The sequence below is a fragment of the Symsagittifera roscoffensis genome, chromosome 2 (assembly GCF_963678635.1).
Source record: "Symsagittifera roscoffensis chromosome 2, txSymRosc1.1, whole genome shotgun sequence".
Lineage (NCBI taxonomy): Eukaryota > Metazoa > Xenacoelomorpha > Acoela > Convolutidae > Symsagittifera > Symsagittifera roscoffensis.
In genome coordinates, this window is record NC_087063.1 from 61,579,468 (window position 1) to 61,605,639 (window position 26,172).

Below are 26,172 nucleotides of genomic sequence, written 5' to 3' on the forward strand. Positions count from 1 at the left end.
AAAAAAACAATAAGTCGAAAAAAAGTATGTTGAAAAAAAAACTAAAGAAATAAAACCTCAATTCGAGAAATTTAGAGGCCCAATAGAACTGGGAGGTGGCTGTTTATTATTTTTGGAATTTGTTTTATTTATGCTGGACAAAGTGGGTAATTTCAAAAATTCGACTTTGCCCGAAACTTAAGATGCTTTTCTACTAAGATAAGTGAGAATAGCCTTCTTCCCATTTTCATAAAATTTTCCTAACAAAAAATAGGGAGTCCCCACTTCTATCGGAAAATTTCTCGTAACCGGTTCTTTTGATTGAACTCTTCATCTCAAATTTGACTAGATAGTTCCGAAAGCTCTCTTTTTTTTTCTGCAATGAGAAGGTAAAAGCAGCTCAGACATAAAGTATTACCAAAACCGGGTTTCTCAATTGCACCTAAAAACTTAGCCTAAGAATTGGCAGGAAATTTAATGGAAACAAGCTCAAAAGTATCCAAAAACTGGTCAAAAAATCGTTTGTTGAAATGCGAAAAGCATTTCGAAGGCGTCTCATTTCAAAAGCGTCTCATTTCGTCCAACTTCGAAAAAATGTAAAACCAAAAAACACAATCCCTTACCTTTTCATAATACCTGATTTTGTCGAACAGGATTTTTTTGCCGTCAATATGGAAAAATATAATGTGGTTAATCCAATGCAGCATCAGCTTAAACCATTTAATTGTAAAAAAAACTGAAAAAACCAAGTTTTTCAAAATCAGAATTGGTAAAATGACACACTACAGAACTTTCAATTATAGCTTAAAAAATTCCAATCAAAATAAAATCCATCCTTATTAAATTGGGTTGTTAAAAAATAGTACTAGGTAAAAAGGTAACAAAAATGATATTTTTAAATAAACGGAAAATGAACCGAAAGAAAATACGAATCCAAAAAACTACGAAATCAACAATTTTTCAATAGCCTCATTTGAAAAATTATTTACCCCTCAGATGTACTCCACCTATTAACCTAACTACCCAGATGAGGTACTTTATTTGAGTTTTCAGGAAATTTAGCCATTCCTGAATTGACCATTTTTCAAGTTAATTACGAAAAAAAGTCTAGTACCCTGTTGTAATACCTCGCTTATCGTAAGGGTAGCAGAAAACACGCCAGTTTTTTTATTACTCTGCGTTCATTGACTTTTCCAACTGTATGGCTTTACTGACAAATTATTTCTTCATAGATCATCTATTTTGGCACATAAACCCTCGCTAAAAGATCCTCGTTTTGTTCCCGACCAGTTTTTAGTTTAATAATTTAAAGTTACTGAGTTTATGTCCGGGGTGGTTCACTCATAAATTAATTTCAGATGAGGTACACCGTCTGTTCGTCGCGCTGATCTTATATTCGGCCGGATAAATTCGTGCAACTTCTTAGTCTAAAACCAATCTTTATCTTACTCGTATATCTCCTAGTATCATTAGATCTAATGTATATTGGTATTTGCGAATTAGATATCAGGAACTGTCTCGAAGGAGAATAACTGTCTTCCAAGTTATATTTATTTTGTTCTGTTGCTGAAACTATAGATAGTTTCAGCGTTACCATTAATTGTAAGTGTTAATTATGGATCATGATTGGTTTGTTTGAAATATTTTCTAGAGATAGTTTTATCAATAACATAATTGGATATAAATACTAGTTTTTATATGGTTCCAGTATTCTAGCATAGGTCATAGCGCTAGAGTCTTGTTTTAGTGACATTTTCTTGTTTGAAAGATGTGTCAATTTTAGCTCATTTTATTCATTTTGGCTCACTTATATATTTCTCAGCGTAAACAAAAAATAACTTACATAACACTATACCTTAATTGAGTTAATTTTATCAAAAAGTAACATTCATAAATTGTTCTTGAAATTCAAAGAGCTTCAAGACTATATAATTGTTAGTTCGAAATTCGAATTGAACTTTTACAGAGGGCAAGCTGAGTTTTGCACCTATTGTGATGCAACACAAAAATTAAAAAAACAATAAGTCGAAAAAAAGTATGTTGAAAAAAAAACTAAAGAAATAAAACCTCAATTCGAGAAATTTAGAGGCCCAGTAGAACTGGGAGGTGGCTGTTTATTATTTTTGGAATTTGTTTTATTTATGCTGGACGAAGTGGGTAATTTCAAAAATTCGACTTTGCCCGAAACTTAAGATGCTTTTCTACTAAGATAAGTGAGAATAGCCTTCTTCCCATTTTCATAAAATTTTCCTAACAAAAAATAGGGAGTCCCCACTTCTATCGGAAAATTTCTCGTAACCGGTTCTTTTGATTGAACTCTTCATCTCAAATTTGACTAGATAGTTCCGAAAGCTCTCTTTTTTTTCTGCAATGAGAAGGTAAAAGCAGCTCAGACATAAAGTATTACCAAAACCGGGTTTCTCAATTGCACCTAAAAACTTAGCCTAAGAATTGGCAGGAAATTTAATGGAAACAAGCTCAAAAGTATCCAAAAACTGGTCAAAAAATCGTTTGTTGAAATGCGAAAAGCATTTCGAAGGCGTCTCATTTCAAAAGCGTCTCATTTCGTCCAACTTCGAAAAAAAGTAAAACTAAAAAACACAATCACTTACCTTTTCATAATACCTGATTTTGTCGAACAGGATTTTTTTGCCGTCAATATGGAAAAATATAATGTGGTTAATCCAATGCAGCATCAGCTTAAACCATTTAATTGTAAAAAAAAAACTGAAAAAACCAAGTTTTTCAAAATCAGAAGTGGTAAAATGACACACTACAGAACTTTCAATTATAGCTTAAAAAATTCCAATCAAAATAAAATCCATCCTTAACAAATTGGGTTGTTAAAAAATAGTACTAGGTAAAAAAGGTAACAAAAATGATATTTTTAAATAAACGGAAAATGAACCGAAAGAAAATACGAATCCAAAAAACTACGAAATCAACAATTTTTCAATAGCCTCATTTGAAAAATTATTTACCCCTCAGATGTACTCCACCTATTAACCTAACTACCCAGATGAGGTACTTTATTTGAGTTTTCAGGAAATTTAGCCATTCCTGAATTGACCATTTTTCAAGTTAATTACGAAAAAAGTCTAGTACCCTGTTGTAATACCTCGCTTATCGCAAGGGAAGCAGAAAACACGCCAGTTTTTTTATTACTCTGCGTTCATTGACTTTTCCAACTGTATGGCTTTACTGACAAATTATTTCTTCATAGATCATCTATTTTGGCACATAAACCCTCGCTAAAAGATCCTCGTTTTGTTCCCGACCAGTTTTTAGTTTAATAATTTAAAGTTACTGAGTTTATGTCCGGGGTGGCTCACTCATAGACTAATTTCAGATGAGGTACACCGTCTGTTTGTTACGCTGATCTTATTTTTGGCCGGATAGATTCGTGCAACTTCTTAGTCTATTACCAACCTTAAACTTACTCTTATATCTCCTAGTATTAATAGATCTAGTGTATATTGGTATTTGCGAATTAGATATCAGGAACTGTCTCGAAGGTGAATAGCTGTCTTCTAAGTTATATTTATTTTGTTCTGTTGCTGAAACTATAATTAGTTTCAGCGTTACAATTAATTGTAACTGTTAATTATGGATCATGATTGGTTTGTTTGAATTATTTTCTAGAGATAGTTTTATCAATAACATAATTGGATATAAATACTAGTTTTTATATGGTTCCATTATTCTAGCATAGGTCATAGCGCTAGAGTTTTGTTTTAGTGACATTTTCTCGTTTGAAAGATGTGTCAATTTTAGCTCATTTTAATTATTTTGGCTCAATTATATTTTTCTCAGCGTAAACAAAAAATGACTTACATAACAATATACCTTAATTGAGTTAATTTTATCAAAAAGTACCAGTCATAAATTGTTCTTGAATTCAAAGAGCTTCAAGACTATATAATTGTTAGTTCGAAATTCGAATTGAACTTTTCACAGAGGGCGAGCTGAGTTTTGCACCTTTTGTGATGCAACACAAAAATTAAAAAAACAATAATTCGAAAAAAAGTATGTTGAAAAAAAAACTAAAGAAATAAAACCTCAATTTGAGAAATTTAGAGGCCCAGTAGAACTGGGAGGTGGCTGTTTATTATTTTAGGAATTTGTTTTATTTATGCTGGATGAAGTGGGTAATTTCAAAAATTCGACTTTGCCCGAAACTTAAGTTGCTTTTCTACTAAGATAAGTGAGAAGAGTGAGAATTGCAATCTTCCCATTTTCATAAAATTTTCCTAACAAAAAATAGGGAGTCCCGACTTCTATCGGAAAATTTCTCAAAACCGGTTCTTTTGTTTGAACTCTTCATCTCAAATTTGATTAGATAGTTCCGAAAGCTCTCTTTTTTCTGCAATGAGAAGGTCGAAGAAGCTCAGACATAAAATATTACCAAAACCGGGTTTCTCGATTGCACCTAAAAACTTAGCCTAAGAATTGGCAGGATACTTATTGGAAACAAGCTCAAAAGTATCCAAAAACTGGTCAAAAAATCGTTTGTTGAAATGCGAAAAGCATTTCGAAGGCGTCTCATTTCAAAAGCGTCTCATTTCGTCCAACTTCGAAAAAAGTAAAACTAAAAAACACAATCACTTACCTTTTCATAATACCTGATTTTGTCGAACAGGATTTTTTGCCGTCAATATGGAAAAAAATATAATGTGGTTAAGCCAATGCAACATCAGCTTAAACCATTTAGTAGTAAAAAAAACTGAAAAAACCAAGTTTTTCAAAATCAGAAGTGGTAAAATGACACACTACAGAACTTTCAATTATAGTTTAAAAAATTCCAATCAAAATAAAATCCATCCTTAACAAATTGGTTGTTAAAAAATAGTACTAGGTAAAAAATGTAACAAAAATGATATTTTTAAATAGACGGAAAATGAACCGAAAGAAATACGAATCCAAAAAACTACGAATTCGAGATGAGGTACTTTTATTTGATTTTTCACGAAATTTAGTCATTCCTAAATTGACCATTTTTCAAGTTATTTACGGAAAAAGTCTAGTACCCTGTTGTAATACCTCGCTTATCGCAAAGGTAGCAGAAAACACGCCAGTTTTTTTATTACTCTGCGTTCATTGACTTTTCCAACTGTATGGCTTTTCTGACAAAATATTTCTTCATAGATCATCTATTTTGGCACATAAACCCTCGCTAAAAGATCCTCGTTTTGTTCCCGACCAGTTTTTAGTTTAATAATTTAAAGTTACTGAGTTTATGTCCGGGGTGGTTCACTCATAGATTAATTTCAGATGAGGTACACCGTCTATTCGTCACGCTGATCTTATTTTCGGCCGGATAGATTCGTGCAACTTCTTAGTCTAATACCAACCTTAAAGTTACTCTTAAATCTCCTAGTATTAATAGATCTAGTGTATATTGGTATTTGCGAATTAGATATCAGGAACTGTCTCGAAGGAGAATAAATGTCTTCTAAGTTATATTTATTTTGTTCTGTTGCTGAAACTATAAATAGTTTCAGCGTTGCAATTATTTGTAAGTGTTAATTATGGATCATGATTGGTTTGTTTGAAATATTTTCTAGAGATAGTTTTATCAATAACATAATTGGATATAAATACTAGTTTTTGTATTGTTCCATTATTTTAGCATAGGTCATAGCGTTAGGGTCTTGTTTTAGTGACATTTTCTCGTTTGAAAGATGTGTCAATTTTGGCTCATTTTATTTATTTTGGCTCAATTAAATATTTCTCAGCGTAAACTAAAAATAACTTACCTAACACTATTCCTTAATTGAGTTAATTTTATCAAAAAGTACCAGCCATAAGTTGTTCTTGAAATTCAAAGAGCTTCAAGACTATATAATTTTTAGTTCGAAACTGGAATTGAACTTTTCACAGAGGGGAAGCTGAGTTTTGCACCTATTGTGATGCAACACAAAAATTAAAAAAACAATAATTCGAAAAAAAGTATGTTGAAAAAAACTAAAGAAATAAAACCTCAACTTGAGAAATTTAGGGGCCCAGTAGAACTGGAAGGTGGCTGTTTTCTTATTTTTGGAATTTGTTTTATTTATGCTGGATGAAGAGGGTAATTTCAAAAATTCGACTTTGCCCGAAACTTAAGCTGCTTTTCTACTAAGATAAGTGAGAAGAGTGAGAATTGCAATCTTCCCATTTTCAAAAAATTTTCCTAACAAAAAATAGGGAGTCCCCTCTTCTATCGGAAAATTTCTCGTAACCGGTTTTTTTGATTGAACCCTTCATCTCAAAATTGATTAGAGAGTTCCGAAAGCTCTCTTTTTTTTCTGCAATGAGAAGGTTGAAGCAGCTCAGACATAAAATATTACCAAAACTGGGTTTCTCGATTGAACCTAAAAACTTAGCCCAAAGTTGGCAGGATAGTTATTGGAAACAAGCTCAAAAGTATCCAAAAATTAGTCAAAAAATTGTTTGGTGAAATGCGAAAAGCATTTCGAAAGCGTCTCATTTCAAAAGCGTCTCATTTCGTCCAACTTCGAAAAAATGTAAAACCAAAAAACACAATCCCTTACCTTTTCATAATACCTGATTTTGTCGAACAGGATTTTTTTGCCTTCAATATGGAAAACTATAATGTAGCTAAGCCAATGCAACATAGCTTAAACCATTTGGTAGTAAAAAAAAAACTGAAAAAACCAAGTTTTTCAAAATCAGAGGTGGTAAAATGACACACTACAGAACTTTCAATTATAGTTTAAAAAATTCCAATCAAAAAAAATCCATGCTTAACAAATTAGGTTGTTAGAAAATAGTACTAGGTAAAAAAGGTAACAAAAATGATATTTTTTAATAAACGGAAAATGAACCGAGAGAAAATACGAATCCATAAAACTATGAAATCAACAATTTTTCAATAGCCTTATTTGAAAAATTAATTACCCCTCAGATGTACTCCACCTATTAACCTAACTACCCAGATGAGGAACTTTATTTGATTTTTCACGAAATTTAGTCATTTCTAAATTGACCATTTTTCAAGTTATTTACGGAAAAAAATCTAGTACATTGTTATAATACCTCGCTTATCGCAAGGGTAGCAGAAAACACGCCAGTTTTTTTGGTTACTCTGCGTTTGTTGACTTTTACAACTGTATGGCTTTACTGACAAAATATTTCTTCATAGATCATCTATTTCGGCACATGAACCCTCGCTAAAATATCCTCGCTTTGTTCCCGACCAGTTTATTAGTTTAATAATTTAAAATTACTGAGTTTATGTCCGGGGTGGCTCACTCTTAGATTAATTTCAGATAAGGTACACCGTCTGTTCGTCACGCTGATCTTATTTTCGGCCGGATTGATTCGTGCAACTTCTTAGTCTAATACCAATCTTTATCTTACTCGTATATCTCCTAGTATCAATAGATCTAGTGTATATTGGTATTTGCGAATTAGATACCAGGAACTGTCTCGAAGGAGAATATCTGTCTTCTAAGTTATATTTATTTTGTTCTCTTGCTGAAACTATGAATAGTTTCAGCGTTACAAATAATTGTAAGTGTTAATTATGGATGATGATTGGTTAGTTTGAAATTTTTTCTAGAGATAATTTTATCAATAATATAATTAGTTACAAATACTAGTTTTTATGTGGTTTCATTATTCCAGCATAGGTCATAGCGCTAGAGTCTTGTTGTCTTGTTTTGGTGACATTTTCTCGTTTGAAAGATGTGTCAAATTTGGCTCATTTTATTTATTTTAGCTCAATTATATGTTTATCAGCGTAAACTAAAAATAACTTACCTAACACTATACCTTAATTGAGTTAATTTTATCAAAAAGTACCAGTCATAAGTTGTTCTTGAAATTCAAAGAGCTTCAAGACTGTATAATTGTTAGTTCGAAACTCGAATTGAACTTTTCACAGAGGGGAAGCTGAGTTTTGCACCTATTGTGATGCAACACAAAAATTAAAAAAACAATCAGTCGAAAAAAATACGTTGAAAAAAAAACTAAAGAAATAAAACTTCAACTTGAGAAATTTAGAGGCCCAGTAGAACTGGGAGGTGGCTGTTTATTATTTTTGGAATTTGGTTTATTTATGCTGGATGAAGTGGGTAATTTCAAAAAATCGACTTTGCCCGAAACTTAAGATGCTTTTCTACTAAGATAAGTGAGAAGAGTGAGAATTGCAATCTTCCCATTTTAATAAAATTTTCCTAACAAAAATAGGGAGCCCCCACTTCTATCGGAAAATTTCTCGTAACCGGTTCTTTTGATTGAACCCTTCATCTCAAACTTGATTAGATAGTTCCAAAAGCTCTTTTTTTTCAGCAATGAGAAGGTCGAAGCAGCTCAGACATAAAATATTACCAAAACCGGGTTTCTGGATTGCACCTAAAAATTTAGCCTAAGAATTGGCAGGATAGTTATTGGAAACAAGCTCAAAAGTATCCAAAAACTGGTCAAAAAATCGTTTGTTGAAATGCGAAAAGCATTTCGAAAGCGTCTCATTTCAAAAGCGTCTCTTTTCGTCCAACTTCGAAAAAAAGGAAAACTAAAAAACACGATCCCTTACCTTTTCTTCATACCTGATTTTGTCGAGCAGGATATTTTTGCCGTCAATATGGAAAAATATAATGTGGCTAAGCCAATGCAACATCAGCTTAAACCATTTAGTAGTAAAAAACTGAAAAAACCAATATTTTCAAAATCAGAGTTGGTAAAATGACACACTACAGAACTTTCAATTATAGTTTAAAAAATTCCAATCAAAATAAAATCCATGCTTAACAAATTAGGTTGTTAAAAAATAGTACTAGGTAAAAAAAGGTAACAAAAATGATATTTTAAAATAAACGGAAAATAAACCGAAAGAAAATACTAATCCAAAAAACTACGAAATCAATAATTTTTCAATCGCCTTATTTGAAAAATTAATTACCCCTCAGATGTACTCCACCTATTAACCTAACTACCCAGATGAGGTACTTTATTTGATTTTTCAGGAAATTTGGCCATTCCTGAATTGACCATTTTTCAAGTTATTTACGGAAAAAAGTCTAGTACCCTGTTATATTACCTCGCTTATCGCAAGGGTAGCAGAAAACACGCCAGTTTTTTTTTGGTTACTATGCGTTCATTGACTTTTCCAACTGTATGGCTTTACTGACAAACTATTTCTTCATAGATCATCTATTTTGGCACATAAACCCTCGCTAAAATAACCTCGCTTTGTTCCCGACCAGTTTATTAGTTTAATAATTTAAAGTTACCTAGTTTATGTCCGGGTTGGCTCACTCATAGATTAATTTTAGATAAGGTACACCGTCTGTTCGTCACGCTGATCTTATTTTCGGCTGGATAGATTCGTGCAACTTCTTAGTCTAATACCAATCTCAATCTTACTTGTATATCTCCTAGTATCAATAGATCTAGTGTATATTGGTATTTGCGAATTAGATATCAGGAACTGTCACGAAGGAGAATAACTGTCTTCTAAGTTATATTTATTTTGTTCTCTTGCTGAAACTATGAATAGTTTCAGCGTTACAATCAATTGTAAGTGTTAATTATGGATCATGATTGGTTAGTTTGGAATTTTTTCTAGAGATAGTTTTATCAATAACATAATTAGTTACAAATACTAGTTTTTATATGGTTCCATTATTCTAGCATAGGTCATAGCGCTAGAGTCTTGTTTTTGGTGACATTTAGTGACATTTGAAAGATGTGTCAATTTTGGCTCATTTTATTTGGGTTTTGGCAAACTGCTCTTCTACATCTTTAAAGTAATGGAACTCTTTTTTTAGCTGTTGGAAGTGACTTGTAATCGGGAACTAGAATTTTGTCCCGTGAACAAATCTGTTACACTTTCTGCTTCAATTTTGCAGACCTCATCATTTTCTCGTTGATTTTTTTTTGGGATTTGTGGTTGTTGTTCTAGTTTTCAAGCATAATATTTGAAGTGGTAAAGTTTCCGTTTTTAATTCGAACAGTTACTGTTTGGTAAGAACAATTTTTATGAAAATGTATTGAAGTTGCTATTTTAAATTTTTGTAGACTATTTGAATTTTTTTTTTCGTTTTTCTTAAATCTTGTAGTTTTTCTCAAAAACTTAATTACAGGCTCTCAAAAAAGTGGCTCCAATAAAAACTCCGCTCACTCCCTTGTCGCCGTGCATAATCTTCTAGTCTTATTTCAATTTACTTCACTTTCTACAGCCTTAGAAAAATTGTGTGTGAAGAGTTTTTGACCAAATTTTTTGGGCTTGTTCAGTTTCTCAAAAACTACCCGCTCAATTATTAATCTTTGCGTTCAATAGAAAGCATGAGTTCTGGAAAATTCCCCTGCATAAACGGCTACGACCAAATTTACTAACTAAAATTTTTGGTTTTTCAAAAAGTCAATTAGTTCACCGTTTTTTGAAACTATTTAATTTTTCTTTGAAACTACTCTCGCAAATCAAAAATTTTGGGTTCAATCGAAAGAAACAGTACAAAAATTTTATCCAAGGTTACACAAAAAAAAACATAGCCCTCGTTGAGGTCAAATTTTATGTTTTTTTCAATGTTTTTCGAAATGTTTTTGAATTTCTTGAAGACTACTCACCTAAGCCTCAAATATTGGGTTCGATAAAAAAAAAATGGGATGTGACAAGCACCTCTGCCAGCGCGGATACTCCCAAAAATTTTTCAGGAAAAAGTTATGGCCTTCAAAAAATCAAGGTTTTGAATTTCTGACTATTTTTTTGGAAAATTTGACATTTCTCGAAAACTCTTTGATGAAGTTTTTTTTGAAGGCCATTTTTCAGGCTCAATAAAAAGATATATTTTGTGGGCATCTTCGCTACGCAAGCCCGTGAGCCAGTATATTCGTTTTTTCCAAAAAAAAAACAGATAAACCTTTGGTAAAAGTCAAATTTGTTTGCTTTAGTAACCGTTTTTTGGAAGAATCTTTTTGATTTCTTAAAAACTACTCCACTAAAAATGAGATTAAGGATAAAGTCAAACTAGCCGGCTGTGAAATTTTTCCTTCGTTGCAGCGTCGAATCTCTAATTTTGAAGTTTTTGCCGTTTTTCAGGTTTTTGCAAAAGTTTTCACTCATATTGAAATCTACCCGGACAAATCTGATATTTAGAGTTCAATCGCAAAGACAGTTTATGGGAATCTTCTCGGTATAAATTACTTTGCATTCACGGGTTCGATCACAAAACCAGTTTGACTAATAATAATCCATTACCTTTTCTACTTTCTATTTGAGTTCATATGTAAGAACGGGTAATTAGTATCTCTCCTACACTTTCGACTAATCACTTAATTTGTTTCAAAAAGCTAACTGAGGTTTCGGGTTTTTTGAAAGTAACTTAATTCATCACGCATCAGTAAAACATAATCTAGAAAACATCAAACATGTACCTCTAGCTTTAATTGTTCTGTAGTTATAATTTACTCTGATTTGAACAAATTTATTGATTTTCTTTTAATTAACTCTGATTTTTTCATAAAAGTTATTTTCATTAACTCTGATTTCAAATAATTTTAATGATTTTGTTTTAATTAGGCGGATTCGGCTTATGTTTCTTACACTTATTCAAATTGTTTTGGGTAGTTTAAATGGTGAATGTTTAAATTCTTCTGATTTTTTAAAAAGTGATGGGTTTGATTTTTAAAATCTAATAGCTTGAAATTTCTCCACGACTAGTTTCGTTTTTGGCTAAAGAGGATCCACTATTTTTTTTGCCTTTGTTAACGCTCTTATCTTGATCTTCAATGTTTTTAAAGGCTTTTTATGAACATAATTGGAGTCAAAGATATGAAAGTTTTTAAAGATTTTGAAAAAAGTCTTTTTAAAGTCTTTTTGAGATTTAATTTGAAAATTTTGAAAAGATTTTGTACCCTACTCAGCTTTAACATTTAGTTTATTAAGTAAAACAGTGAAATTTAAAAAGTTTCCTGATAAAAATATTGATCAATGGCGTGATTTAAACAAAGTTCATTCAATGTTGATTATACTTATGCTAGAAGTATTCGTTTACCAAAATCTACCATCGACACCAGGTGGATGAATTTATGAATAAATAATTTTGCATTCGCTGTTTTCAATAACACCATGAGACATCAGAAGAACTGCAATTACGAATTATATATAAAAAAAATTTAATGAAAGGCAATATCTTTGATATGCGAGAGATATATTCAAAAGGTTTGGAAAACGTTTTATAAACATTTTCTTTGTTTTTGCTTTGCTGCTGACTTTTGTGTCTTTGTTTCGTTTGAATGTCAGCTAGAAGTTTGCTTATTGTGATAAGTTATGCCTTATCAGCGCTTCATTTTCGGCAATAAGGGTTTAGAAAATTTTTCCGAAAGCTTCTTCTTGATATTTTTCATTAAACTTCTTATTAGCCAGATTCTTCTCGATTCTGTAAATTCTTTTAAATCATTTTTCTCACCTCTGCAATCTATCAAAATTGTTCTTAAGTATATTATTATTTTTTCCAATTGATGTCTTTGACTGGTTTTTATTTTTCTCATATTTTGCATCTGTTCATTTTCGAATTGTCTGTAATTGTTTTTCAAATTTTACTCTTCGTGCTGCCCATTTTTGGTTTTGAAGTTGACGAGACTCCATATAAATCATCATCAGTTTATTTATGGAAGCTTTATTACTGGCAGTTTAGCAAAATATAATAGAAAAAAATTCGGTTGGTTTTTAAAATGTTACCAGAAGCTAGTCAGTTTTCAGGGTCGAGGTGTGAGTTTTGCTTCGCGAGACTCAAATCTAATTTCTAGAAGTAGAATATAAAATTTAATTAATTTGCTTGAAAACGGTTTTACTGATCTGCAAAATTATTGACTGCCAGTTAACTCAGTTTATAAGGAAAATTGTTTCATAATGAAAACAACTCGAAACAAAAATCGTTTTCTCTTGTTCAAATCTCTTGATCGTTTCCTCTTGTTCAAACAGTATTGTCTTTGTTTCTTCGAAATTTCGACCCAATAATTTTTGAAATTTCGACCAAATCAGCACTCAAATACTATTTGATGTCATCCATGTTCGGCCGACTGACCCTGTCATCCATGTTCGGCCGACTGACCCTGTCAACTTTTCAAAAGGCACCTGTCATAAAAACAATATTTTTGCTTTTTTTGTCAAAACAGCTTCCTGTGCCAGTTTAACGGATAAAAATCTATGATATTGTCAAGTGATTGTCAGTCTTTCTCAGCGGCGGTTTTAGGGAGGGGGGTTGACGCCTCCTCTCCCTCAGAGATTCGACCCCCTGCCGACCCAAAGGGTCCCCCTTGTACTAATTTGAGATATCTATTTTTGGTGACGGACCGTAAAATTTTTCTTAGGGCGCTTTTGGCGCCAATGTGTACTAATTTTGAGGGAGGAGCGCGCGCCAAAAAAATGCGATTTTTTTTTGTTAAAAATTTTCCAAAAAATGCCTAAAAACGCCTCATTCTTATTTTTATCGGTATTTAATTTACCGTATTCTATTTTGTGATTTTAGCTAGGTAATTTTACCGTATTCTATTTTTACACCGTATTCTATTTTGTGATTTTGGCTAGGATCGACTATCTTGCGCGCCGACGAAAAGTTTCGTGTTGATTATTTGAAATTCGATTATTCGAAGAAACGAGCATTTGCTGGATTGAGTTCCATCGAAAATGCGGATGTCACCCTGACAATGCCTTGTGTATTGGCGGAGCTTGCTGAAGAAGTTTTTTTGGTATGTGGCTGTTTATTTCAATTTCGTTGTTTTTCCAAAAACAATTATGATTTATTCTTTTATTCTCTTGTGCTTAGTTTTAGAACAATTTCAGCTGCGATCTGAGTGATATTACTCACCCGATTGGCCAAATTTTGGCGGAATTTTCGGCAAAAAAAATATGCGTTGGCTTGATGAGGAAAAAAACAGGGCAAACTTTCATATTGGTTCCAGCTACACCAGTAACCAGAAAGCTCATTGGTTCATCATCCACAAAGTGTGCTGCTAAATTTTTGGGCAGTATAACCTCAGGACTTTTTGGATGCCATCAATCTTGGGGTTCTGTGCTGGGGGAAAAAGGGATTTGTTGCCAGCAAGAAACGAACGTGATCTAGACACTCGGATCAAATCTCTCAAGCTCAGCGAACACAGAGATTTCCTCATGAGCACAATCCGATGCCAAATAAAGGCACGCCGTGGTAGATATGCCGTCGAGGATAACTACCGAGAAGTGTTTAGACATAGTACGGCCGAGTCCGCCCAGGATTTATTTTATGACTTGGAATGAAGAACTTGAACTGTTTATACTGTTTGTTGTCATGACTGTTTTCTTACGACCGTTTGTTGTTTTTTGATCTTCGTGCTGCCCATTTTTGGTTTTGAAGTTGACGAGACTCTATATAAATCATCATCAGTTTGTTTATGGAAGTTTTATAACTGGCAGTTTAGCAAAATTTAATAGAAAAAAATTCGGCTGGTTTTTAAAATGTAACCAGAAGCTAGTCAGTTTTCAGTGTCGAGGTGTGAGTTTTGCTTCGCGAGACTCAAATCTAATTTCTAGAAGTAGAATCTGAAATTTAATTTATGTGCTTGGAAACGGTTTTACTGATCTGCAAATTTATTGACTGCCAGTTAACTCAGTTTATAAGGAAAATTATTTCATAATGAAAACAACTCGAAACAAAAATCGTTTTCTCTTGTTCAAATCTCTTGATCGTTTCCTCTTGTTCAAACATTATTGTCTTTGTTTCTTCGAAATTTCGACCCAATAATTTTTGAAATTTCGATCAAATCAGCACTCAAATACTATTTGATGTCATCCATGTTCGGCCGACTGACCCTGTAACTTTTCAAAAGGCACCTGTCATAAAAACAATATTTTTGCATTGTTTTGTCAAAACAGCTTCCTGTGTCAAATTAACGGATAAAAATCTATGATATTGTGAATTGATTGTCAGTTTTTCTCAGCGGCGGATTTAGGGAGGGGGGGGGGTGATGCCTCCTGTCCCTCAGAGATTCGACCCCCTGCCGACCCAAAGGGTCCCCCTTGTACTAATTTGAGATATCTATGTTTGGTGACGGACCGTAAAGTTTTTCTTAGGGCGCCTTTGGCGCCAATATGTACTAATTTTGAGGGAGGAGCGCGCGCCAGAAAATGCGATTTTTCTTTTTAAAAATTTTCCAAAAAGTGCCTAAAAACGCCTGATGCTACTCATTCTTATTTTTATCGGTATTTACTTTACCGTATTCTATTTTGTGATTTTAGCAAGGTAATTTTACCGTATTCTATTTATACACCGTATTCTATTTTGTGATTTTAGCAAGGATCGACTACCTTGCGCGCCGGGGAAAAGTTCCGTGTTGATTATTTGAAATTCGATTATTCGAAGAAACGAACATTTGCTGGAATGAGTTCCATCGAAAATTCGGATGTCACCCTGAGAATGCCTTCTGTTTTGGCGGAGCTTGCTGAAGAAGAGTTTTTGGCATGTGGCTGTATATTTCAATTTCGTTGTTTTTACAAAAACAATTATGATTTATTCTTTTATTCTCTTGTGCTTCGTTTTAGAACATTTTCAGCTGCAATCTGAGTGATATTACTCACCCAATTGGCCAAATTTTGGCGGAATTTTTGGCAAAAAAAAAATGCGTTGGCTTGATGAGGAAAAAAACAGGCAAACTTCCATATTGGTTCCAGCTACACCAGTAACCAGAAAGCTTATTGGTTCATCATCCACACAGTGTGCTGCTAAATTTTTGGGCAGTATAAACTCAGGACTTTTTGGATGCCATCAATCTTGGGGTTCTGTGCTGGGGGAAAAAAGGATTTGTTGCCAGCAAGAAACGAACGTGATCTAGACACTCTGACTAAATTTCTCAAGTTCAGCGAACACAGAGATTTCCTCATGAGCACAATCCGATGCCAAATAAAGGCATGCCGTGGTAGATATGCCGTCGAGGATAACTACGGAGAAGTGTTTAGCGTAACACGGTCGAGTCCGCCCAGGTTTTATTTTATGACTTGGAATGAAGAACTTGAACTGTTCATACTATTTGTTGTCATGACTGTTTTCTTACGACTGTTTGTTGTTATTTGATCTCTTTAAATTAACCGTAATTTGCCGTATTCTTTCTACTGTATGCAGTATATGTTATGGTCTGAAAAATATGCCGGCCCGTCAAAGTTGCTCATAAAGAGTAAACTATCTATTTGGTGTAATTTACTCATAGAAAGTAAATTATCCATTAGGAAAAACTAATTTGATTAAATCCGTTTTAGATTAAAAGATTAACAAAACTTGAACAACTACAGCTAAAATAAGTGGTTAATTGCTAAAACAAAAATATGTTTCCGACAATTTTGCCTTATCAAACTATATTTGAAAACACCTTAATTACTGAAAACACCTTAACCGTATTTGGAAACACCTGATTAATTTAAATGCGAGTATACTTCATAAGTTTGTTCAAATTGTTCCTTTTGCAGGAATTGAGACTGATGGCAGTAATTGGGATCGAAGGTGGGTTACAGGAATCGGGATCGAAGTTTGGTTACAGGAATCGGGATCGAAGCTTGGTTACAGGAATCGGGATCGAAATTGGGTTACAGAAATTGGGATTGAAATTGGGTTACAGGAATTGGGATCGAAGTTGGTGACGAAGTTGGTCAGATCAAGTTGAGATCGAATTGAGACTGGTAGACGTCATGTATTGTTGGTGAACCGTTGTTGATGAGTACCTGTAGTAAATAAAAGATATAAATTAAAACGTTACCACATATAAACATATATGTAAATGGAATCCGCTAACAAAATGCGGATTCTACTCACAATTTGCGGATTCCAATTACAATTTGTGCATTCCATTTACAATTTGCGGATTCCACTTACAGTTTCGGATTCCGCAACAGCTCAATTTAACGATACAAATGTTTTATCATTTGTTTGTGGATTCCACAAACTGTTCTGGATTCCACAAATACTGTTGCGGATTCCGCAATTTCGCATATTTTTGGAGCGATTTTGAGCGGCACAATAATTTACGTATTTGTTTGTAGAAACCAAAACAGCATAGAAGATCAAAGAAAATCAGCATTGTTGCGTATAACGCGACAAAATTGATTTTGGCCTGTTGCGAAATCCGCTTACAATGCAGAGAATGCACAGTTTGGCCTCGTAATGACGGACCCTAATTTTTTTCTTTGGTACCTTTGTCGCCAATATATCAATATATACTAATTTTGAGGGGGAACATGCGCTTTATTAACGCAATTTTTTTGTCAAAGTTTTCCAAAAAGTGCCTAAGAACGACTTTTTTGACCTGTCTTTCCAAAGTTTTTAGAAGAGCTCGGAAAATCGATTCGGTCGACCTGAAAAATAAAGGTCGACAAAATTTGTTTTTGAAAATCCGCCCCCTCCCCCCTCTAGAAAATCCTAGATCTGCCCCTGGTCTCTCTGAAGTTTGAGAACATTTGATTCTATTTGATTTAATAAAATTATAAAGTTTTTTTTTTTTCTAAACACCAAAAATACTAGATTTGATTAAAAGCAAATATAATCGATTTTTTTTTTCAATTTTTGTCTGCTCTGAATTATAATCCATTTAAAATCAATTATAATCCATTATTATTGAAAAAGTTTCATCGCTTTATATACTTTTGAGTTCATTTCGTTATTGCGCTAAGAAGTTAGTCTCCTTTTGGTGATATAGTTTTTTTGTAGAAGCATTTAGGTTTTTTTTCATTTTTTGATCATTTTTTTTTTAATTGAATCCTTGAAACAATGAGATTTTAGAAGTTGCTGAAAACTAGTTTAAACGTGACAACAAATATTGTATTTGCTGATTTTAATTTGGTGGAGTCAACGCCTGTCCAGGGTACCGGCGTTCAATGGAACTGAGGGCAGAAGAAGCTAAGTATTCAGGGGCGGATCCAGGATTTTCTCGAGGGGGGGGGATTGGATTTTCAAAAAAATTTCGAAAATTTTGACGACCTTTTTTTAGGTCGACCAAGTTTTTTAAAACAATAAAACAGGTCAAAAAAGCCATTTTTGGGCACTTTTTGGAAAATTTTGAATAAAAAATTGGTTTTTTTGGCGCGCGTTCCTCCCTCAAAGTACAAAGTAAGTATAAATTGGCGCCAAAGGCGCTTTTAGAAAATTTTTAGGGTCCGTCAAAATGGATATCTCAAAATAATAGAAAGTGGGGACCCTTTGGGTAGACAGGGGGTTGAATTCCTGAGGGGGGGGGGGGGGGCGTCAGCTTCCTTACTTTTATTTGGGTACTCACTCTACTTATTTTATCCCTGGGATGAGACCTTTACCCGCGGTGGTTTAATGGTGTTCGACCTTCTCGGATTTTTGTTTTCAGTTTGAACGTTTGTCGTAAAAGCGCGGCTGGCCCGGAGAGTGGCGTGGTGGCGCGGCAGCTGTTCTCCTGGAGCGCCTAGTCAGCTTCACGTGTGTATGCTCTTCACTTCCTTAGGCTTGCTTAATTTTTTTTGATCAACCCATAAAAACTTTTGGTTAGCTTGTGGTTAAAAACTAGGGCTTCTTGTTCGTTGTGCTCGTGTAACTTCGATTTAGCTGCAGGGTCAGGCAAACTGCGCATTTGCTCCCGCACAGCGTGTATTCTGTTGTGATGTGTGTTTTGATGTGTTTGAACTTTTGTTTTGCTTTTGAGACCATCAGAACATTTCGCTATTGTGCGGCTGACACCCAGATTGACATGTTTCGCCTGGCAGCTGTTCTCTTAAAGTGCTTCCCAAACAGTTGGAGTTTACACGAGTAAACAAAAACGAAGAAAAAAGACAGTGTTCGATGAAAAAATTTCATTGTTTTTTTTCTTTTTTTTTCGTGCTCAAAATCTGATTTACGTTAGTTACTGATATTAAATTGTTGCATATTTTCTTAATTTATGTTTCTAGATGCGTTATTAAAACGGCGCTTAAAATTCGGATGTCATCCTGAGAATGCCTTCTGTTTTGGCGGAGCTTGCTGAAGAAGAGTTTTTGGCATGTGGCTGTTTATTTCAATTTCGTTGTTTTTACAAAAACAATTATGATTTATTCTTTTATTCTCTTGTGCTTCGTTTTAGAACATTTTCAGCTGCAATCTGAGTGATATTACTCACCCAATTGGCAAAATTTTGGCGGAATTTTTGGCAAAAAAAATATGCGTTGGCTTGATGAGGAAAAAAACAGGCAAACTTCCATATTGGTTCCAGCTACACCAGTAACCAGAAAGCTCATTGGTTCATCATCCACACAGTGTGCTGCTAAATTTTTGGGCAGTATAACCTCAGGACTTTTTGGATGCCATCAACCTTGGGGTTCTGTACTGGGGGAAAAAAGGATTTGTTGCCAGCAAGAAACGAACGTGATCTAGACACTCTGACTAAATTTCTCAAGTTCAGCGAACACAGAGATTTCCTCATGAGCACAATCCGATGCCAAATAAAGGCATGCCGTGGTAGATATGCCGTCGAGGATAACTACGGAGAAGTGTTTAGCGTAACACGGTCGAGTCCGCCCAGGATTTATTTTATGACTTGGAACGAAGAACTTGAACTGTTTATACTGTTTGTTGTCATGACTGTTTTCTTACGACCGTTTGTTGTTTTTTGATCTTCGTGCTGCCCATTTTTGGTTTTGAAGTTGACGAGACTCCATATAAATCATCATCAGTTTGCTTATGGAAGTTTTATAACTGGCAGTTTAGCAAAATTTAATAGAAAAAAATTCGGCTGGTTTTTAAAATGTAACCAGAAGCTAGTCAGTTTTCAGTGTCGAGGTGTGAGTTTTGCTTCGCGAGACTCAAATCTAATTTCTAGAAGTAGAATCTGAAATTTAATTTATGTGCTTGGAAACGGTTTTACTGATCTGCAAATTTATTGACTGCCAGTTAACTCAGTTTATAAGGAAAATTATTTCATAATGAAAACAACTCGAAACAAAAATCGTTTTCTCTTGTTCAAATCTCTTGATCGTTTCCTCTTGTTCAAACAGTATTGTCTTTGTTTCTTCGAAATTTCGACCCAATAATTTTTGAAATTTCGATCAAATCAGCACTCAAATACTATTTGATGTCATCCATGTTCGGCCGACTGACCCTGTAACTTTTCAAAAGGCACCTGTCATAAAAACAATATTTTTGCATTCTTTTGTCAAAACAGCTTCCTGTGTCAAATTAACGGATAAAAATCTATGATATTGTGAATTGATTGTCAGTTTTTCTCAGCGGCGGATTTAGGGAGGGGGGGGTGATGCCTCCTGTCCCTCAGAGATTCGACCGCCTGCCGACCCAAAGGGTCCCCCTTGTACTAATTTGAGATATCTATGTTTGGTGACGGACCGTAAAGTTTTTCTTAGGGCGCCTTTGGCGCCAATATGTACTAATTTTGAGGGAGGAGCGCGCGCCAGAAAATGCGATTTTTCTTGTTAAAAATTTTCCAAAAAGTGCCTAAAAACGCCTGATGCTACTCATTCTTATTTTTATCGGTATTTACTTTACCGTATTCTATTTTGTGATTTTAGCAAGGTAATTTTACCGTATTCTATTTATACACCGTATTCTATTTTGTGATTTTAGCAAGGATCGACTACCTTGCGCGCCGGAGAAAAGTTCCGTGTTGATTATTTGAAATTCGATTATTCGAAGAAACGAACATTTGCTGGAATGAGTTCCATCGAAAATTCGGATGTCACCCTGAGAATGCCTTCTGTTTTGGCGGAGCTTGCTGAAGAAGAGTTTTTGGCATGTGGCTGTATATTTCAATTTCGTTGTTTTTACAAAAACAATTATGATTTATTCTTTTATTCTCTTGTGCTTCGTTTTAGAACATTTTCAGCTGCAATCTGAGTGATATTACTCACCCAATTGGCCAAATTTTGGCGGAATTTTTGGCAAAAAAAATATGCGTTGGCTTGATGAGGAAAAAAACAGGCAAACTTCCATATTGGTTCCAGCTACACCAGTAACCAGAAAGCTCATTGGTTCATCATCCACACAGTGTGCTGCTAAATTTTTGGGCAGTATAACCTCAGGACTTTTTGGATGCCATCAACCTTGGGGTTCTGTACTGGGGGAAAAAAGGATTTGTTGCCAGCAAGAAACGAACGTGATCTAGACACTCTGACTAAATTTCTCAAGTTCAGCGAACACAGAGATTTCCTCATGAGCACAATCCGATGCCAAATAAAGGCATGCCGTGGTAGATATGCCGTCGAGGATAACTACGGAGAAGTGTTTAGCGTAACACGGTCGAGTCCGCCCAGGATTTATTTTATGACTTGGAACGAAGAACTTGAACTGTTTATACTGTTTGTTGTCATGACTGTTTTCTTACGACCGTTTGTTGTTTTTTGATCTTCGTGCTGCCCATTTTTGGTTTTGAAGTTGACGAGACTCCATATAAATCATCATCAGTTTGCTTATGGAAGTTTTATAACTGGCAGTTTAGCAAAATTTAATAGAAAAAAATTCGGCTGGTTTTTAAAATGTAACCAGAAGCTAGTCAGTTTTCAGTGTCGAGGTGTGAGTTTTGCTTCGCGAGACTCAAATCTAATTTCTAGAAGTAGAATCTGAAATTTAATTTATGTGCTTGGAAACGGTTTTACTGATCTGCAAATTTATTGACTGCCAGTTAACTCAGTTTATAAGGAAAATTATTTCATAATGAAAACAACTCGAAACAAAAATCGTTTTCTCTTGTTCAAATCTCTTGATAGTTTCCTCTTGTTCAAACAGTATTGTCTTTGTTTCTTCGAAATTTCGACCCAATAATTTTTGAAATTTCGATCAAATCAGCACTCAAATACTATTTGATGTCATCCATGTTCGGCCGACTGACCCTGTAACTTTTCAAAAGGCACCTGTCATAAAAACAATATTTTTGCATTCTTTTGTCAAAACAGCTTCCTGTGTCAAATTAACGGATAAAAATCTATGATATTGTGAATTGATTGTCAGTTTTTCTCAGCGGCGGATTTAGGGAGGGGGGGGTGATGCCTCCTGTCCCTCAGAGATTCGACCGCCTGCCGACCCAAAGGGTCCCCCTTGTACTAATTTGAGATATCTATGTTTGGTGACGGACCGTAAAGTTTTTCTTAGGGCGCCTTTGGCGCCAATATGTACTAATTTTGAGGGAGGAGCGCGCGCCAGAAAATGCGATTTTTCTTGTTAAAAATTTTCCAAAAAGTGCCTAAAAACGCCTGATGCTACTCATTCTTATTTTTATCGGTATTTACTTTACCGTATTCTATTTTGTGATTTTAGCAAGGTAATTTTACCGTATTCTATTTATACACCGTATTCTATTTTGTGATTTTAGCAAGGATCGACTACCTTGCGCGCCGGAGAAAAGTTCCGTGTTGATTATTTGAAATTCGATTATTCGAAGAAACGAACATTTGCTGGAATGAGTTCCATCGAAAATTCGGATGTCACCCTGAGAATGCCTTCTGTTTTGGCGGAGCTTGCTGAAGAAGAGTTTTTGGCATGTGGCTGTATATTTCAATTTCGTTGTTTTTACAAAAACAATTATGATTTATTCTTTTATTCTCTTGTGCTTCGTTTTAGAACATTTTCAGCTGCAATCTGAGTGATATTACTCACCCAATTGGCCAAATTTTGGCGGAATTTTTGGCAAAAAAAATATGCGTTGGCTTGATGAGGAAAAAAACAGGCAAACTTCCATATTGGTTCCAGCTACACCAGTAACCAGAAAGCTCATTGGTTCATCATCCACACAGTGTGCTGCTAAATTTTTGGGCAGTATAAACTCAGGACTTTTTGGATGCCATCAATCTTGGGGTTCTGTGCTGGGGGAAAAAAGGATTTGTTGCCAGTAAGAAACGAACGTGATCTAGACACTCTGACTAAATTTCTCAAGTTCAGCGAACACAGAGATTTCCTCATGAGCACAATCCGATGCCAAATAAAGGCATGCCGTGGTAGATATGCCGTCGAGGATAACTACGGAGAAGTGTTTAGCGTAACACGGTCGAGTCCGCCCAGGTTTTATTTTATGACTTGGAATGAAGAACTTGAACTGTTCATACTATTTGTTGTCATGACTGTTTTCTTACGACTGTTTGTTGTTATTTGATCTCTTTAAATTAACCGTAATTTGCCGTATTCTTTCTACTGTATGCAGTATATGTTATGGTCTGAAAAATATGCCGGCCCGTCAAAGTTGCTCATAAAGAGTAAACTATCTATTTGGTGTAATTTACTCATAGAAAGTAAATTATCCATTAGGAAAAACTAATTTGATTAAATCCGTTTTAGATTAAAAGATTAACAAAACTTGAACAACTACAGCTAAAATAAGTGGTTAATTGCTAAAACAAAAATATGTTTCCGACAATTTTGCCTTATCAAACTATATTTGAAAACACCTTAATTACTGAAAACACCTTAACCGTATTTGGAAACACCTGATTAATTTAAATGCGAGTATACTTCATAAGTTTGTTCAAATTGTTCCTTTTGCAGGAATTGAGACTGATGGCAGTAATTGGTATCGAAGTTGGGTTACAGGAATCGGGATCGAAGTTTGGTTACAGGAATCGGGATCGAAGCTTGGTTACAGGAATCGGGATCGAAATTGGGTTACAGAAATTGGGATTGAAATTGGGTTACAGGAATTGGGATCGAAGTTGGTGACGAAGTTGGTCAGATCAAGTTGAGATCGAATTGAGACTGGTAGACGTCATGTATTGTTGGTGAACCGTTGTTGATGAGTACCTGTAGTAAATAAAAGATATAAATTAAAACGTTACCACATATAAACATATATGTAAATGGAATCCGCTAACAAAATGCGGATTCTACTCACAATTTGCGGATTCCAATTACAATTTGTGCATTCCATTTACAATTTGCGGATTCCACTTAAAGTTTCGGATTCCGCAACAGCTCAATTTAACGATACAAATGTTTTATCATTTGTTTGTGGATTCCACAAACTGTTCTGGATTCCACAAATACTGTTGCGGATTCCGCAATTTCGCATATTTTTGGAGCGATTTTGAGCGGCACAATAATTTACGTATTTGTTTGTAGAAACCAAAACAGCATAGAAGATCAAAGAAAATCAGCATTGTTGCGTATAACGCGACAAAATTGATTTTGGCCTGTTGCGAAATCCGCTTACAATGCAGAGAATGCACAGTTTGGCCTCGTAATGACGGACCCTAATTTTTTTCTTTGGTACCTTTGTCGCCAATATATCAATATATACTAATTTTGAGGGGGAACATGCGCTTTATTAACGCAATTTTTTTGTCAAAGTTTTCCAAAAAGCGCCTAAGAACGACTTTTTTGACCTGTCTTTCCAAAGTTTTTAGAAGAGCTCGGAAAATCGATTCGGTCGACCTGAAAAATAAAGGTCGACAAAATTTGTTTTTGAAAATCCGCCCCCTCCCCCCTCTAGAAAATCCTAGATCTGCCCCTGGTCTCTCTGAAGTTTGAGAACATTTGATTCTATTTGATTTAATAAAATTATAAAGTTGTTTTTTTTTCTAAACACCAAAAATACTAGATTTGATTAAAAGCAAATATAATCGATTTTTTTTTTCAATTTTTGTCTGCTCTGAATTATAATCCATTTAAAATCAATTATAATCCATTATTATTGAAAAAGTTTCATCGCTTTATATACTTTTGAGTTCATTTCGTTATTGCGCTAAGAAGTTAGTCTCCTTTTGGTGATATAGTTTTTTTGTAGAAGCATTTAGGTTTTTTTTCATTTTTTGCTCATTTTTTTTTAAATTGAATCCTTGAAACAATGAGATTTTAGAAGTTGCTGAAAACTAGTTTAAACGTGACAACAAATATTGTATTTGCTGATTTTAATTTGGTGGAGTCAACGCCTGTCCAGGGTACCGGCGTTCAATGGAACTGAGGGCAGAAGAAGGTAAGTATTCAGGGGCGGATCCAGGATTTTCTCGAGGGGGGGATTGGATTTTCAAAAAAATTTCGAAAATTTTGACGACCTTTTTTTAGGTCGAGCAAGTTTTTTAAAACAATAAAACAGGTCAAAAAAGCCATTTTTGGGCACTTTTTGGAAAATTTTGAATAAAAAATTGGTTTTTTTGGCGCGCGTTCCTCCCTCAAAGTACAAAGTAAGTATAAATTGGCGCCAAAGGCGCCTTTAGAAAATTTTTAGGGTCCGTAAAAATGGATATCTCAAAATAATAGAAAGTGGGGACCCTTTGGGTAGACAGGGGGTTGAATTCCTGAGGGGGGGGCGTCAGCTTCCTTACTTTTATTTGGGTACTCACTCTACTTATTTTATCCCTGGGATGAGACCTTTACCCGCGGTGGTTTAATGGTGTTCGACCTTCTCGGATTTTTGTTTTCAGTTTGAACGTTTGTCGTAAAAGCGCGGCTGGCCCGGAGAGTGGCGTGGTGGCGCGGCAGCTGTTCTCCTGGAGCGCCTAGTCAGCTTCACGTGTGTATGCTCTTCACTTCCTTAGGCTTGCTTAATTTTTTTTGATCAACCCATAAAAACTTTTGGTTAGCTTGTGGTTAAAAATTAGGGCTTCTTGTTCGTTGTGCTCGTGTAACTTCGGTTTAGCTGCAGGGTCAGGTAAACTGCGCATTTGCTCCCGCACAGCGTGTATTCTGTTGTGATGTGTGTTTTGATGTGTTTGAACTTTTGTTTTGCTTTTGAGACCATCAGAACATTTCGCTGTTGCGCGGCTGACACCCAGATTGACATGTTTAGCGCGGCAGCTGTTCTCTTAAAGTGCTTCCCAAACAGTTGGAGTTTACACGAGTAAACAAAAACGAAGAAAAAAGACAGTGTTCGATGAAAAAATTTCATTGTTTTTTTTCTTTTTTTTTCGTGCTCAAAATCTGATTTACGTTAGTTACTGATATTAAATTGTTGCATATTTTCTTAATTTATGTTTCTAGATGCGTTATTAAAACGGCGCTTAAAATTCGGATGTCATCCTGAGAATGCCTTCTGTTTTGGCGGAGCTTGCTGAAGAAGAGTTTTTGGCATGTGGCTGTTTATTTCAATTTCGTTGTTTTTACAAAAACAATTATGATTTATTCTTTTATTCTCTTGTGCTTCGTTTTAGAACATTTTCAGCTGCAATCTGAGTGATATTACTCACCCAATTGGCAAAATTTTGGCGGAATTTTTGGCAAAAAAAATATGCGTTGGCTTGATGAGGAAAAAAACAGGCAAACTTCCATATTGGTTCCAGCTACACCAGTAACCAGAAAG

At 34.7% G+C, this 26,172-nt stretch overlaps 1 protein-coding gene across 1 annotated transcript in view; it reads left to right on the forward strand.

The window, feature by feature from the left end:
- The first annotated feature begins 814 nt into the window (after positions 1-814).
- The window catches only part of LOC134839588 (rab-like protein 6), a 323,021-nt gene continuing 297,663 nt past the window's right edge, over positions 815-26,172 (forward strand). Inside the window, exon 1 of the mRNA XM_063855191.1 lies at positions 815-824. The gene's annotated coding sequence lies outside the window, so the exon portion shown is untranslated. The remainder of the gene's footprint in view (positions 825-26,172) is intronic.